Raw genomic sequence first — 15,287 nt, 5'->3', positions numbered from 1 at the left:
TTGTTCATGCATGGACAAAAACTAATTTCCACCGCCATTTCCATAAACTAAATTTCTAAAAAGTCTGAATTTTAATTATGGTTCATGTAAAGATGGGGATATAAATGATCAGGGAATTTAAAACATGTTTTATTAGTGAAGTAAATAACATTTCAATGTGATGTAACTGTGGAACATCAGTGCTTGAGATGCATAAAGATTATCAAGCACATAATTCCAGAGAGTGCACAACAAGCCAGGGTAGTAGACAATTACAAGCTAATTAGCGCCATTCTTAAATAAGTGCCTCAATCATGAGCTGAATATTCAGAAAGCACATATTCAAATTCTACAGGGTGCTGTCTGTGAAATCATGTATTCAAATGAGCCTCTTATTATGAGGGTATCACTTATTAAAGCAGCTCATGCAACAAACACTTGGTAATGAATAATTCCTGTATCTCATCTTCCACTTTACAGGTTACACTGTTTCAGTGGTTGTATTACAAGATATTAACATGTAAAGAATTCCACAGGGATGTATCACTCATTCATTGGGCATGCTCTTTTAATAAATTGGTCTGACATTTGAGAATGGCAAAAAGAGAAGTGTAACTCATTGCGTGACTAAGGGGGGCACTAATATACTTCAGAACCATTAAAACTGCCCTCCACAAGTTGGAATTGTCTGGTACACCATTCTGGGTAAACAACGTGGAAAACATAGCAATAAGTGTATAGCAAAATTGTTGAAAGATTTCCCTGTTGCACCTGCTGCTGGGACAGAAGAACCCACCTCAAGAAATTCCTTGCTGGTTCAACCAGGAAGACTGATCTGAGCATCACCGCACCTCTTCAACTATCCAATGGGCTCAAAATGTGATTAAAAAAGTGGTTTAAATACCTGCCTATCATGCACCTGCTGTCTTTCAGAAACTGCCAAGCTTGAATCACCACCTCCCCACCACTACCACCAGCTGAAGGTCCTGTCTACCTCTCGCCAGGGGAAACGATAGCATTTGTCACCGGCGATGACCCTGGGGTACTATTCCCAGGATGATGGGGCCATCGACCAAAACTATGAATTCCTAACCTGTCAAATTCAGAAAAAAAGTCTCTCTCTGGTTGAACTACAACTGTAGACTGTGTGCCAGGGTTTACATTCCTAAAGGTGTCCAGTTACAGTAGGCTACCCCCACCCCTTGACCTCACCCACACATACTCACAATAACCACTGCACCCTGTTACTGTATTGTACCTCACCATTTACATTTGCATTTTTTCGTTTTTCCAAAGAGACTTACAATAAGTACATTTGTCTAAGTCAGTGAATCTATACTGTATAAACTATAATCTGAAACTATACAACAGTCATGGTAAGTAAAACCTTCGATAATAACAAGTGCCATCGGCAGTCACAGTGCTAGAGAAAGGAAGAAACAGTCCCAAAGGTGTGTAAACAACAATCAATTAATCAATCAAATGTATTTGTATAGCGCTTTTTACAATAACAATTGTCTCAAAGTGCTTTACAACAAGAAGAATACAAACAATATAAACAATAAATATAATACAAACAATATGAACTAACACCTAACCCCAAAAAGCAAGTGGGGAGGAAAACATACTGTAGGGCACAGTGGCAAGGAAAAACTCCCTATAGGAAGCAACCTTGAGAGGAAACAAGATATTCAGTCCAAAAAGAGGGTAAACAACAAGAGCTGCAGATTGTCCATGTGCTGTTGTAACTCCAAACCTTTTACCTATGAACTAATTGTCAAAAGTCAGTAAGTTAGCAAAATTGTCTCAACTTACAAGACACCAACCCTTTTAGCATTGTAAACAAAGTGATAGGCCAGCCAATTCGCAACTGCGGAGGGCAGCTTTAAATATTTTTTTAACCACTGCGATAACTCACAAGCATTTAATTTATTTTTGATACCATTCTTCTTCTGGAAACTACACAGATTTAGAAAATAATTGTTTCCATGGACACCTGTTTGAGATAAGTGAGCCAGCCCTCAAGGGAGGTGATATTCTTCCTGTGATTAAACCCAGAATTAGGTCTCTAAAGAGCTGGTATAATGTGGACGTTTGCACGTTGTGGAGACATTGTACTACATTCAGCAGCAATCCTATCAATCAGGATTTAAATTTGAATAGATGAATTTGCAAAGAATAGACAGAGATCAAGTTGTTGGAATAACATTTTACATAATTGAATCGGTAACCTCAGTGGCACTCTCAATGAGACTACAGCTTTTTAGAATAGAATAGACATCCATTTGAATCAAAATGGGTTCTATTTTATCTATCTTTTCCTTAACCCTCGTATTGTCTTCACTTTTTGGACCCTTTGGAAGTCTTCGGGTCAAATTGACCCGGGACATTATTGGGGCTTTAAAAGCAATACAAAAATACAAATTTCCATTCAAAACTCTTTAACATATATTGTCTTTATCTCAATTCCAAACAATATAGATAACATGTATGATTAATATTTGCAATTAATCTCTGCTAGATCATATTTAACAGTGGAAGTGTAATTCGTTTTTTGTGATAAAGTTATAATTTATGTAAAAAATCTGCTATAATAAGGACTTGGGTGGAATGCTTATCTCTGAAAAGTTGAAATGAAACAATGTTTTCATTGATGTTTATTATTTTTGAGGAGATATTCTCATTTGATTTTCATCTTTATCTTATTATAATCAAAGCTGTGAAAAGCAAATACAGGTGATGAACGACAATAGAAACACAAGAACCAAACTTAGATCGATTTAGTCACTGGATATGAAATACATCTCTCAAAAATGTCTCAAAAATAATTTGAGATGATTTACAATAAATAGAAACACAAAACATGAACGAAATGTACACTGCTTTATTCACTGTCAATGAAATACAGTACACTGAAAAATACATCTTTCAAACAATTCTGAAATAATATTGGATACATACAATTTGAGAGTATGTGTCCTACAGATGTACTTTTAGCAGTTTCTGCATGTGGTTTGTGTCTTTGAGTCCTTTGAGGGTTCACACACCTCGCTGTGCTTCCTCTTGTTGCCACCAGCTGCAATCTAGAATAATGAAAATACTTTATTAGTTCAGGATTTTTTTCACCCCACATCTTCTAATAGTCAATTTCAATTTGACCCACATACATACAGAGATACTCAGAAACATACACACACACACACACACACACACACAGATACATGCACACATAAACAACAACAACAGGACACTTACTTCAGGCACTGGAGGTTGTGGTTGTGTGGGTCGTGCAGGTGGGACAGCAGGAGCCTCCTCCACCCTCCTCACTATGGCTAGAGAAGCTGGGTTCCTGGGCACATGTTGTCTCCTCTGTATGTGCGGTGTCACCAGTGCTCATAAGCATCACATTTTTGCCCTTTTTGGGTATGTAGGATACCAGGGCCATGTTGGCCGTAAACACAAAGTGGGAGGAATGGACTGGCCTGTTCGTTACAGTTAGAAGCTGAGGTGGGAGCTCTGTTTTATTTTTTCTGACTGTTCCACCCATTGTCAGCTTTCTTTTGAGAAGTTCCTGTCCCGGGCTGTACGATGTGAAAAAATTATCCCAAGTGATGTTGTGGCCACTGAGGCCCTGTGACATATCCAGTACCACCCGTGTCCCCTGGTGTCTCTCAGGGTCTCCTCCCTCTGGCTTCCCAGAATGTTTTGTAACAACATTGTGCAGATTCTGTGTGTGTGTGTGTGTTTGTATGTGTGTGAGTGAGTGTGTGTGTGCATGTTTCTGTGAGTCTGTGTGTCTCTGTGTATATGCGGGTCAAATTGACCCGAAGACCTTGTGAAGGACATAAATGTGTAGGGGGGGTATAGCATGTGCACTCAATGATTTTTTTTTCTTTGACATGTTCTTCACAGTAAATGAGCCAAGGCCATGGAGTTTCAGGTTGAAAAAATGTTTCCTTGTATATTGTTTCTTCAAGTAAAAATTTAAAAAGGGTCAATTTGACCCGAAGACCACACAAGGGTTAAAGGAACCCAGAGGGAAATTGTCATTTTAAGCCAAGGGGTTTTACTGATATATCCCACTCTGGATTTTTGACAGTATCAGTAATCTAACTGGTTTGAAAGCAATAAAGTGAAGACACATAACACCATTTGGCACATACAATATTTACTATACCAACCATGACTAGAATTATAATTCTCTCCCGACACTTTGCAGACTCTGAGAGTGTTCTCTGACATGAAATTCAGGTTTGAATGACAATGGCTCCTTGCATTCTCTTTTTTCCCCACCTTGTCAGCTTCCTCAGCTAACTCTCCCAGAGGCATTGGCTCTAGAAGGCATAAGCCCTTTGATAATAAAGAAAATAAAGGAGAATTATCCCATAATATCATCCAGCGATGAAGGTATACTGTAGATAACAATGGCAGTCGTTTGCTTTGTGATTGTGAATGACTGTGTATTGCTGGGATAGAAGAACCACCTCAAGAAATTAAGCTGACAGAAATTAAGCTGCCGGTTCAACCAGGAAGACTGATCTGTGCATCACCGCACCTCTTCAACTATCCAATGGGCTCAAAATGTGATTTAAAAAAGTGGTTTAAAACTACCTGCCTATCATGCACCTGCTGTCTTTCAGAAACCGCCAAGCTTGAATCACCACCTCCCCACCACTACCACCAGAAGTGCCATCAGCAGTGCCATCAGCAGTCACAGTGCTAGAGAAAGGAATAAACGTTTCTTTTTTTTACGGTAATGTAGGGTGTTAGGGGGTGGAGGGGTCTGAGGAGGAAGAGCCCAGGTGTACTCTAAAGAGATGGCTCTTTAGTGACTCCACCGTCCTGGCTGATGAGGTTTGCTTTGCAAAGGGAGCACTAAGGATGTGAGACTTCGAACAATCTCTCAGTTCTCCACAGGGTTTAGCTCTCAATCAATCACAATTATTTGTATAGCATGTTTTACATAGACAAATGTCACAAAATTCTTTTCAACAAAAACAATACTGAACAATATAAACAATAAATACAATACAAACCATATGATCTAACACCAAATCATAGACCCCCAAAAGTAAGCCAAGGAAAACAATTCCCCAGAGGTGAGAACAATATAGGGTACAGTGGCAAGGAGACCTTGAGAGGAACCAGGGGGACCCATCCTCCTCTGGCTGATCGGGTGCTGAACAGTAAACTAAAGTGGAATGTGGAATGTGGTGCAAGAGTTCAGGGGTCCATATTGAAGGGCAGCTTTCTGGTGGACCAGGATATAGAGTAGACTCAGCCTGCACAAATTCAGAAACTGAACTCTAGTTTTTTTGAGGGGCTCAGAGCCCCTCAAACAGATAAGCACAAAGAGGACAACACAAGATTAGAGGCTGTTGCAAACTGAAAAACTGATACATTAACCAGTAGGAGAGAATCAGCATAAAGCAGGTGGCCTGAGGCCCCAGGCACGTCTAAGGGACATCTAAAATACATCTAAAGGACAAGGCCAGCGCCCGCTTGCACCGCGTCCACTCCTTCACGGCCGGCTCGCCAGAGGGACATCAGGGCAGCCCGATGCCCAGCAACCATCCCAGCCACCATCCCAGCCCACACGGTACTGGGCCATACGCCTGCACTGGGAGGGCCTACAGCAGAGGCCCCAGCCAACTGAAGTCCACACACCACAGGAGTCCACCCACCACTGAATGGGAAGAAGGACCCGAGATCAACCGCAAGTACCCGGGCCAAACCAGCCTCGACCCGTCCACCGGCTCAGGCCACCCCCTGCCCACAGACAATAACTGCAGCCAGACCTGGATAATGCCCTGGGCAACCACCACCGCCCCCAATCTGTGTAACCCATGCCACAAGCCTGCATGGGGACGGACACAGCAGCAGCCCCGACCGGCCCAAGGCCCCAACCTGCCAGTGCCTGCTCACCCTGAGGGATGAGGAGAGCATGGAATCACCAGCAGCTAACACCAGCCACCAGACCAATGCCAACCCAGTGGCATTCCTGCATCAGGTGGGGAGGTGCAGCTGCCCAGGCCGGCCCAGCCCCCACACCACCAGAAGGCGCCCCAGGAACTACCCAGCAAGCTCTCTTCTTAGATCAAGGAGTCGGCTTCCTCAGGCGCTCTGCCAGAAATGTAATTTCATGGGCCATATGCAGGGAGAAGCAATCAGACAATTGAAGGGGCTCTTAACCCACACAGGTCAAAGTGAGATCAATCCTGCGTCTCCCTCTTAAAGGTCAGATTAGTGGCCTTCAATTCATCTTTTAATGGAATTTGAGCAAAGAATTGAATGCTTTTTTAATAAATTATTGATATGATCAATTAATCACTGGATGGATAATAGTCCTGTTATTATTGACTTTAAACCACTGAATGTTGATCTCAGCTCTCAACATTGGATGAAGGATAATGATGTCAGGCATGTCTCCTCAACAGCAGATATGTACACAGCCAGGGTCTCACAATAGACACACTTCTAAGCAAAATCTATCTCCTAGCCTCTTAATGGCCTCTATAATCTACACAGGTCTAACATGAAGACCAAGTGAGGTGTTGCAAATCCAAATTAATTTAAATATTAATTAACTAATTAATTTAAATATTATATAATTTCTCCACAACTTTATGTTAGATTAATTCTGGCCAAAACCTTCTCTAACCACAGTGTAAAGTTGTAATGAAGTATCATCTCATTCTTAAATTACAATGTTAAGTGAATACAGCTCAGACTTTTTTTTTTATCTATCAAATAAATTGCAAACATTGGGAAGTATTTTCCATTGTCTAGATAGTCAATATGTGAAAGAAACACTATAATTGTTATTTCTAGAGAGTGTGAAAACGCTGATGGAATACTGCCTGGGTGATATATTTACCATACAATGACTTCTGGTTAACAGACAGTGAACTGATCCTGAGCACACTGAGCCAAATAATCTTGTGCCCAAGCATGAATTACCAGGTCGCATTCTGCAGATCCTGCCATTTGTTTTTTTATTGAGTTGGCTGTGGCTCAAATCATGCATTGTCCAAAGTCATAACAAACATACACTGTCAATAGAGAACTGAGGGAGGACAGGTTCAATCACAACAGACCCTCCTACCCCTAATCTAATCGGGGGGGGGGGGGTTATTTTCCTACAGTGATTTATACAACTGATTTATACATTGATTTAAACAACTGGGAACAGCATAGGCGCACAATAAATTATCCATCCCCAGTTCCATCTGTCACTCTGTCCATATGAAGAAAGTGGCCAGTGCCCTGTTCAGCCATATCCCCCGCTGGCAGCTTTCCTTGGCTCGTCTCCGATGCTAATGTCCTATGAGTAACACCAGCCTGGCCCCCGAGCTGTGAAACAGACACCATAGTAGCAATGCATTAGGAATTGTCTGTCTAAAAAACCTCATGTTAGTCATATTTGAACATTAGGAACTTGTTGTGCGAGGCAGAGTTCTCTGTTGAACAGAGAACACTTTCCTAACATTTAACTTATGACAGGATGTGTTGGCTCTGACATTAAAATGAATATATTAAGCATATAACTGTTATCCTGGATGTGCTTCCCTTGTGGATATGTGTACACTCATGACAGGCTGAAATTGTGTCTTGGAAATGTTCTGTAAAATGGCCCATTTCTCCTGCCTCAGCGGGTCTATGTGCTTTCAAAATTAATAGAGATAGTTTCAGCTCTTCTCTTTGAATACTGTAGTTGATACTGAATGCTCATGTTATTCAACCCCGCCACGATCAGAAAAATGGCAATCTGGATCAAGACAGGCTCCAGACAGGTCATAGCTCGCTTCTTGTGTAACACAGATGGAGTGATTCCTTCGTCCCAAAGCGAAACTGGCCAGCTGGCCAACTATCAGCTGAAAGGGCTGAATCTTATAGAGTACTCCACAAGGACAGGGGAAGGCTGTTTTGCAACTAAGTCATTGACCACAGAGGTAAGTCTACAATAGATGACCACCTGAAATCCTGATCCACATTGAAACATACTTCTCTGTTATGCAGTTACATAATGTTGCTTGTAAAACCTAGTTTTAGGCTATTGTTATTACAATAAATTACATTTTGTGCACCTTGTTCCATGCATTTGTATCTATGTTTGTCAAAATAAATGGTAATTGTCCCCCACTGATGAAAGAGAGGGGATTACGATTCGGTGTCTGTCGGTTCGTATGTCACACACTTTTTCTCTGACACCACTGGGACAATTTTTATGAAACTTGGGTGAATGATGGGTCTTGCCATACAAATGTGGTATTTACGAAATTACACTGATTGGCCCAATTTTTCCGAAACTATGGTAAAAGATGCGTCTTGCCATAGAGATTGTTTAGGAGTTTCCAGGTGACGCCGATTTATCATAAAAACGTCATAATAGGGTGAAATGTGGAGAGCTAGGAGTGTAGCCTAATGCAATAAAATCAACGTAAAGCTGTAAGAAGCAAGACTGATAATAAATCAAATAAGCACTACACGTCCCAGTAACGTTTCAGTCTGGCTATGAATGCAGCTGTAGGAGTGTAGCCTAATGCAGTAGGCCTATAACCTAACGAATCTGGGAATAATATTTTGTCAGTGAAGTCTGTTATGCATCATCATTTAATACCTTGGCCTATATCACTACTAAAACTGTGTAATTTAGGTTTATAGCCAGTTGTATTTCTTATCAAATAATTTGTCTGTGCAAATATGTTGTCTTAAGCCTATTGGTGAAATTTGTGTTGTGTGCCTTTGAAGACGTCTTGTATCAATAATGATAGTAGCCTAATGGCGACCAAATATTTTTTCTCTTTGGCCAGAGATGTGCACAACAGGGACACAGCACTGTAAAACAGAGACAACTATAGTAAAAAGTTGAATAAAAGTCTTGCTTCTTTCACAGGCTTCTCCATCACTCTCCTTTTATAAAGGGGTGCTACATAATTTGTGGAACAATATGTTTACTATATACTTGTTTTAAACTACTTTTCTGAGTCGGAAAAATTGCAGAAAACTGGTTTCTGCTGAATTCTGTCTGGTCTATCTGCTCATCTTCCTCATGAAGTACATCATACAGTGCAGATGGCATGAGGTAATCTGGGGACTCAGACACAAATATGGTCTGGTTTTAGAGTGTAACTCTAACTCTTTGCCAAAAGAATACTTAATCTGAATGCTATGGATCCAGTTCCTTTTAAATCATTGAGTGTTCAGGACACTGCCAGATTGATGAAGGGGGAGACATACATTTTGCCCCCCTTCTTGAGATCCCTTCCTCTGATGTGCCAAAGGGCTCTCACTTCAATGTTTAAATGCCCATGGAATGTGTGAATACTGGTGTCATTTGACTAGTAGTGATAAGATGATGTCTGATTGATTCTCCATTACAAACAGCTTTTGATTTGAATACTTATGGTTGGAAGACGGATATAAAACATAATGTTGAGGACCATAGCTTTCTGTTTGTTTTCTGGTCAGCGGTCCCAAACGTTGTCTGTAAGTACAGTTAACTGTTGTTCCCTCTCTCTCTATCTATCATTTACCATGGGAGTAGAATGTAACATTTCTCTATGATGTATTTTCCTCGTAATAGTTTTATACGTTTACAGTGTTATTATAAAGCCTCATTTGAAATTGAAATTGAAATACAGAAATACTCATGTACAGTATATAAGTATTTAGACCCTTTACTATGACACTGATAAAATTAGCTAAAATGCAAAAATGTCATAAGCAAATCACTCAGTAAGCTGAATTAAGTCCATCTTCATGCAAGGATAATAGTTCATGTAATTTTGGAAATAATATCTTTGTTTATATAGGGCCTCTGATTTGCATAGGAATCAATTACACACTGTGTGGATTAGGATGTCACTACCAACTCAGCAAATTTCATAATTTTCTCTTGATTCTGACAAACTCCCCAGTCCCTGCCGGTGACAAACATACCCATAACTTGATGCAGCTTCCACTATTCTTCACACGAGGCACACGGTACAGCTGCTTTGTCCTTATGTGGTTCTTCTGAACAATCTGGTCAATGGTGGAAATACTAATGCTGTCAATTCCTTGGAAGACTAACTGGTGTTCAACTATTTGGGTTTGAATTTCCCTCAAATGGCATTATTGGCAATCACCATATTCACCAGCTGTGAGAAGTCTCCGCCTACCTCCAACAGATGGCCGCCTCTCAGTTCTGCAAAAATTTAATTTGACCATTACTGACCTAGGTTGGTAATGGTCAAATTTCATTTTTGCAGAACTGAGAGGCGGCCATCTATTGGAGGTAGGCGGAGACTTCTCACAGCTGAGCAGGAGACTGCCCTGGTGAATATGGTGATTGCCAATAATGCCACCCGTTTGAGAGAAATTCAAACCCAAATAGTTGAAGAAGAACCACATACGGACAAAGCAGCTCTACCGTGTGCCTTTTGAAAGGAATTCAAACAGAGTTAAGGAGCAACAATTCCAATATATGCAGGTAATTGCTATACTGTACAGAATGTTTACAGTATGTAGAGTATGGCCCATTTCTCCAGCATATCAATACAGTACTGTATAGTAATGTGTTACATTAACTGCAGTACATAACCTTTCATTCCAGTACAGTAGTACACTACAGAGCTGTATTTGTAGTACAGTAAAATGTGTTTTTTTACTTCTGTAGAGAATATTTGAGCTGGATGCCATGGCTGACCCACATGAGTACATCTTCATTGATGAGGCAGGGTTCAACCTAACAAAAAGGCGCAAAAGGTGGCGCAACATCATTGGTCACCGTGTCATCATGCAAGCTCCTGTCCAGAGGGGAGGCAATCATGGAGTCCTCCACCGCCATGCCAAAGTGGGTCCATACAACACGACACAACTCTTTCAATTTCTAGATCAGCTGCACAATAACCTTCTTCAACAGGAAGGGGAGCCAGGGCAACCAGAGCAAGGTGAGTTTCCATCAGGCTGCTCTGGTTCGCACCTGGTTCCATGACCTCAGGTTCACCGTTCTTTTTTTGCCAGCATATTCCCCATTTCTGAATCTAATTGAGGAATTTTTCTCAGCATGGCGGTGGAGAGTGTATGACCCCAACCCCTACGCACAGCAAAACCTCCTGGAGGTGCCTGTGGTGACAATGTTGCCTGTGGTGATGTGTGTGTAGAGTCTATCCAGGGTTTTCTAAGGCACACAAGGGTATTTTTCCCACACTGCCTGGCAAGAGATTCAAGATTCAAGATTCAAGATATTTATTAGTCATATGCACAGTAAACAGACAGTTACACCACACAATGAAAATCTTACTTTGCTAGTCCCAAGAGTCACAAGAGCAAACATAATGTGTGACGTTGATGAGATATTATGGCCTGACCCAGACCGGAGATATAATATCTCATCAACATCACACATTATGTTTGCTCTTGCCTTAGAAAACCCTGGATAGACTCTACACACACACACACACACAAACGGACGGCATTATTGGCAATCACCATATTCACCAGCTGTGAGAAGTCTCCGCCTACCTCCAACAGATGGCCGCCAGTGCTGTGATTTTACAAAGTTCCAAATTATTTATCTGAAAACCTATTCTAAACATTTTGGTAGCAGTTTTTTGAATTAATCCCTCCAGTGTGTAACAATGTAACAAAGTAATGTAGTCTGTGTTTTTGACAGCTTGTGTGTGTTGTCTGAGGGAAACGTTTGAATTGGGCACCAGAAGTTAGAAGTTTGTACCGTTGGGTGGGAGTTTTTAAAATTGTGTGAGAATATTGAGAAAATGGTGAGTTGTTCTAGGAATTGTGTCTAAGCAATTGAAAAAAACTTTAACATTCATCAGTCCAGGATGGCTGAGAATACCTGCTGGATATGGCTTTATTATCATTCATCATGAGGATCTAGACTACATGAGACCTGTTGTATATTGCTGCTTTTCAAATTAGATATCTGCATATGTGAGACACCCACTGCATCACTGATATAATCCTGTGCAGAGAGCATTTAATGAAGGCTAATGACCATACCTCTCCACTCTGCTCACACTCACACTCACACAGTTTTCATATCTTAGAATCCAAGGTGTATATCTTATAAAGATTAAGTATTATGTGTGTCCAAAACTGTTCTGTTAATGATAATAAATACTGTGTGTATGTGTGTGTGTGTGTGTGTGTGTGTGTGTGTGTGTGTGTGTGTGTGTGAGAGAGAGAGAGAGAGAGAGAGAGAGAAATCATATGCAGTAGGCAGGCAGAGGGATCCAATTGGACAGAGCCAGAGACTGCTACAGTATATGAGCTTAAAGGCAACTCGACAGGGCGTGTGTGTGTGTGTGTGTGTGTGTGTGTGTGTGTGTGTGTGTGTGTGTGTGTGTGTGTGTGTGTGTGTGTGTGTCTGTAAATGTGTGTGAGTCACAGTGATGAGGAGCGACCCTCACTAAAGCGTACAACACAATCCACATCAGCAAGTGTGTGTGTGTGTGTGTGTGTGTGTGTTTGTGTGAGAGAGAGAGAGAGGCAGGCAGCGAGAGTGAGAGGAAGAAAGAACGAAAGAGAGAGAGTATTTCAGTGAGAGAGAGATTGCGCGCTCAGGAGAGTATCCCCAGTGCATGGCAGCCTGAAAAGAACAATTGCTGAAAAAGCGCAAAACTATAGATTCTAAACAACCTGTACAGCAGGGGCAAGACCTTGAGAGTGATTAAACTGAAGTGTTTATACTGTAAAGAAGAAGTTCTTCAGGGGGGAAAAGAATCAGGAGGTAAGGCTATCCTCTGTTTAGAAATTTATGATTTTATATGGATTATTAATTGTTATGCTCTTTCTTAATAATGCATTAATGCATTATGTAAAGTGTAAATATATGGTATTTGTTGTAATACTATTGAAAGCATTGACAAATTATATATATATATATTAATCACACTGTATATCTATTACATATGCATTTCTTTTTTTTATCTTAGCTTTTGTACAGCCAGTGACATTGAAATTAGTAAATGTAATACATATTGATTCCACTATGATTCATGTGCCCTTGAAAAAAACGACAACATCCATTTATCTGAGGCTTAACAATGCCTCTCTGAACTCCTAAACCGAGGGGGCTGCATGTATATTGCACATGCTCTCACCTTCAATTAGTGAGACCTACACCCACAGTTAAGTCATGCTCGTGTTAATAGAGTGAGATCATAGCTCCCAATGATTAGAATGTCTTTAATGAACATTAGGAATGAATTGAAAGAGTCAGGGTTGAACATAAATTATAAATAATAAATATCACAGCAAACCCTATCAACTCAGAAAAAAACCTTCTCCATAGCACAGCCACCCCAGTTACTGTGTCGCCTGGGGGGTTGGCTTTCTAATCCAGCCCTCAATTACTTTATTATGGTGAAGGATAAATAAGAAATGGAACGGTTCTGCTAATCTATTTCTGCACTGTGGCTATTGTCTTCTATTGGAGATGGCAGGTATTGTCTGTTTGGTGTGTGCTGTTATTAAAGGGATAATTCACCCAATTATCCACACAATTTATTATCCTTATGTTGAAATTCAGCTGTCTCTGTACAGGAATTTTCTGCTTTATCTTAGACAGTTGGTTGTAGATGTGTACCTTAAATTCAACTTAGATTGTCTTGTTACAATGAAGTTTATGGGCTTTGTAAAAAAAAAACTTGAACAGTGCACAACCACAAACTCCTCTTTCCCATATACCACATTAAAGGTCAATTTGGATTAGGTTAACTACCTTAAAAAGCAGTCTAGAAAACTTAAAAAGGGGAAGAAACTGTTTAGGTGGCGCAAGGCTTTAGTCTTATAACTTTTAGTCATATAACTAAGTCAGTCATAGTTAGTTAGTCATATAACTTGTTTTGAGAATCTCTAAACAGTATTGATTATTGTCTCTGGAGGTGACATTTGTTTGATTGACTGATTATCTCCAGCACAGAGATAATTTCTTTAATCCATAAAAATAAAAAAAAGACTGTAGAGTCAGTGAGTAAGTATGTTTCATTTCCGCCAATTCACACTTCAGCTAATGAGCTGTACTCTCGCACAATACATTTGTCTATGATCACCATATGACCTCCATTTCTCTTGGAGGGGGTCAGTACAGAGGAGCTCTGTACTGTGGCGCTAGCTATCCTTCCTGGCCTGCCAGATACTGTCTGACAGAGAGACAACTAACCGTATGTGGTTTATCTGGCAGTACATCAAAAGAGCTACTGCAAATCAAAACAGAGGGGGTGAGTGTCAGGTGCATGGCTGCAGGACCACAGGCATGCTCTGCTAGGCTTTCTTTAAAATCAGGCCATGCAATGAGAGATGCATAGACACAGACAAGACATGGTAGGGTGTTATTTTCCAACCAGCTGATTGTGAGTAGTTGGCCTGCGTCATGACCATCTATCACTTCCAGCTCATTTGGATCCTGTGAACTAACAGTCTGGTCATTTAGAGCTATTGCGGACTGAATAGACTTTGATGTCGGGTCTGGTTTGGATCAAACCAGCTCATCTGGAAGAGCACCTTCAATCCTACCTTTTGATATTCTACTAGTATACTGTAACACGTGTTTCGGTATGAACACCAGTGACTAGAATATGTATACTGAATTCGGGTATGGACCAGATATCAGAAGATAAAGACTCGTTCAGGAGAGAGGGGGGGATGCACAAGCAAGAGTGAATCACATGGAGACGTACATTATATTTAAAAGGTAAGAGAATGTTTTGTTCTTTCCTTTCTTCCTTGTTTTTCTTTTCTTTTCTCTTCCTTTTAGAAAAGTAGAAAACCAACACATAACAATAACATTTTGCATGTAAAATGATTCAATGAGAACATCAGTAACTCTTAAATGCCAATAATCAACACCTTTTTCTTTAACAGTACAACCCAAGGCTTTTCACTTCTTGTGAGATAAGTATGACTAATTATTAATTTACCCATATGGTTAGTTACTTTTAGAACCTGATCCCTGGTTCTAAACTGGGACTTACTGTTATTTAACACTTTGCTTTTTTTTTTTTAAATTAATACTAAGTATTTTAGTTTAAGATATTCATTGTTTAGTTTTTTTCTTTTTTTAAAAAAACTTTAATCTATTTTGGTATTACCCAGTAGGTCTTTTGGTCTTTTAGTTAAAATTACCTCTTATTAAACCTAGAACATATTTTAACCAGAACTTATTCTGAAATGGATTTAACCACAAGATTTAAAAGTACCAAAATCAAATATTCACATCCCAAAATTAAATATTAGTGTCAATACATGTATACCCTGGATTCAAACATGAATAAACTTCAATAAGTAACATTACAAAAACA

The sequence above is a fragment of the Argentina silus genome (genome assembly GCF_951799395.1).
Source record: "Argentina silus genome assembly, chromosome: 6".
Lineage (NCBI taxonomy): Eukaryota > Metazoa > Chordata > Actinopteri > Argentiniformes > Argentinidae > Argentina > Argentina silus.
This window is presented reverse-complemented; position numbering follows the sequence as displayed.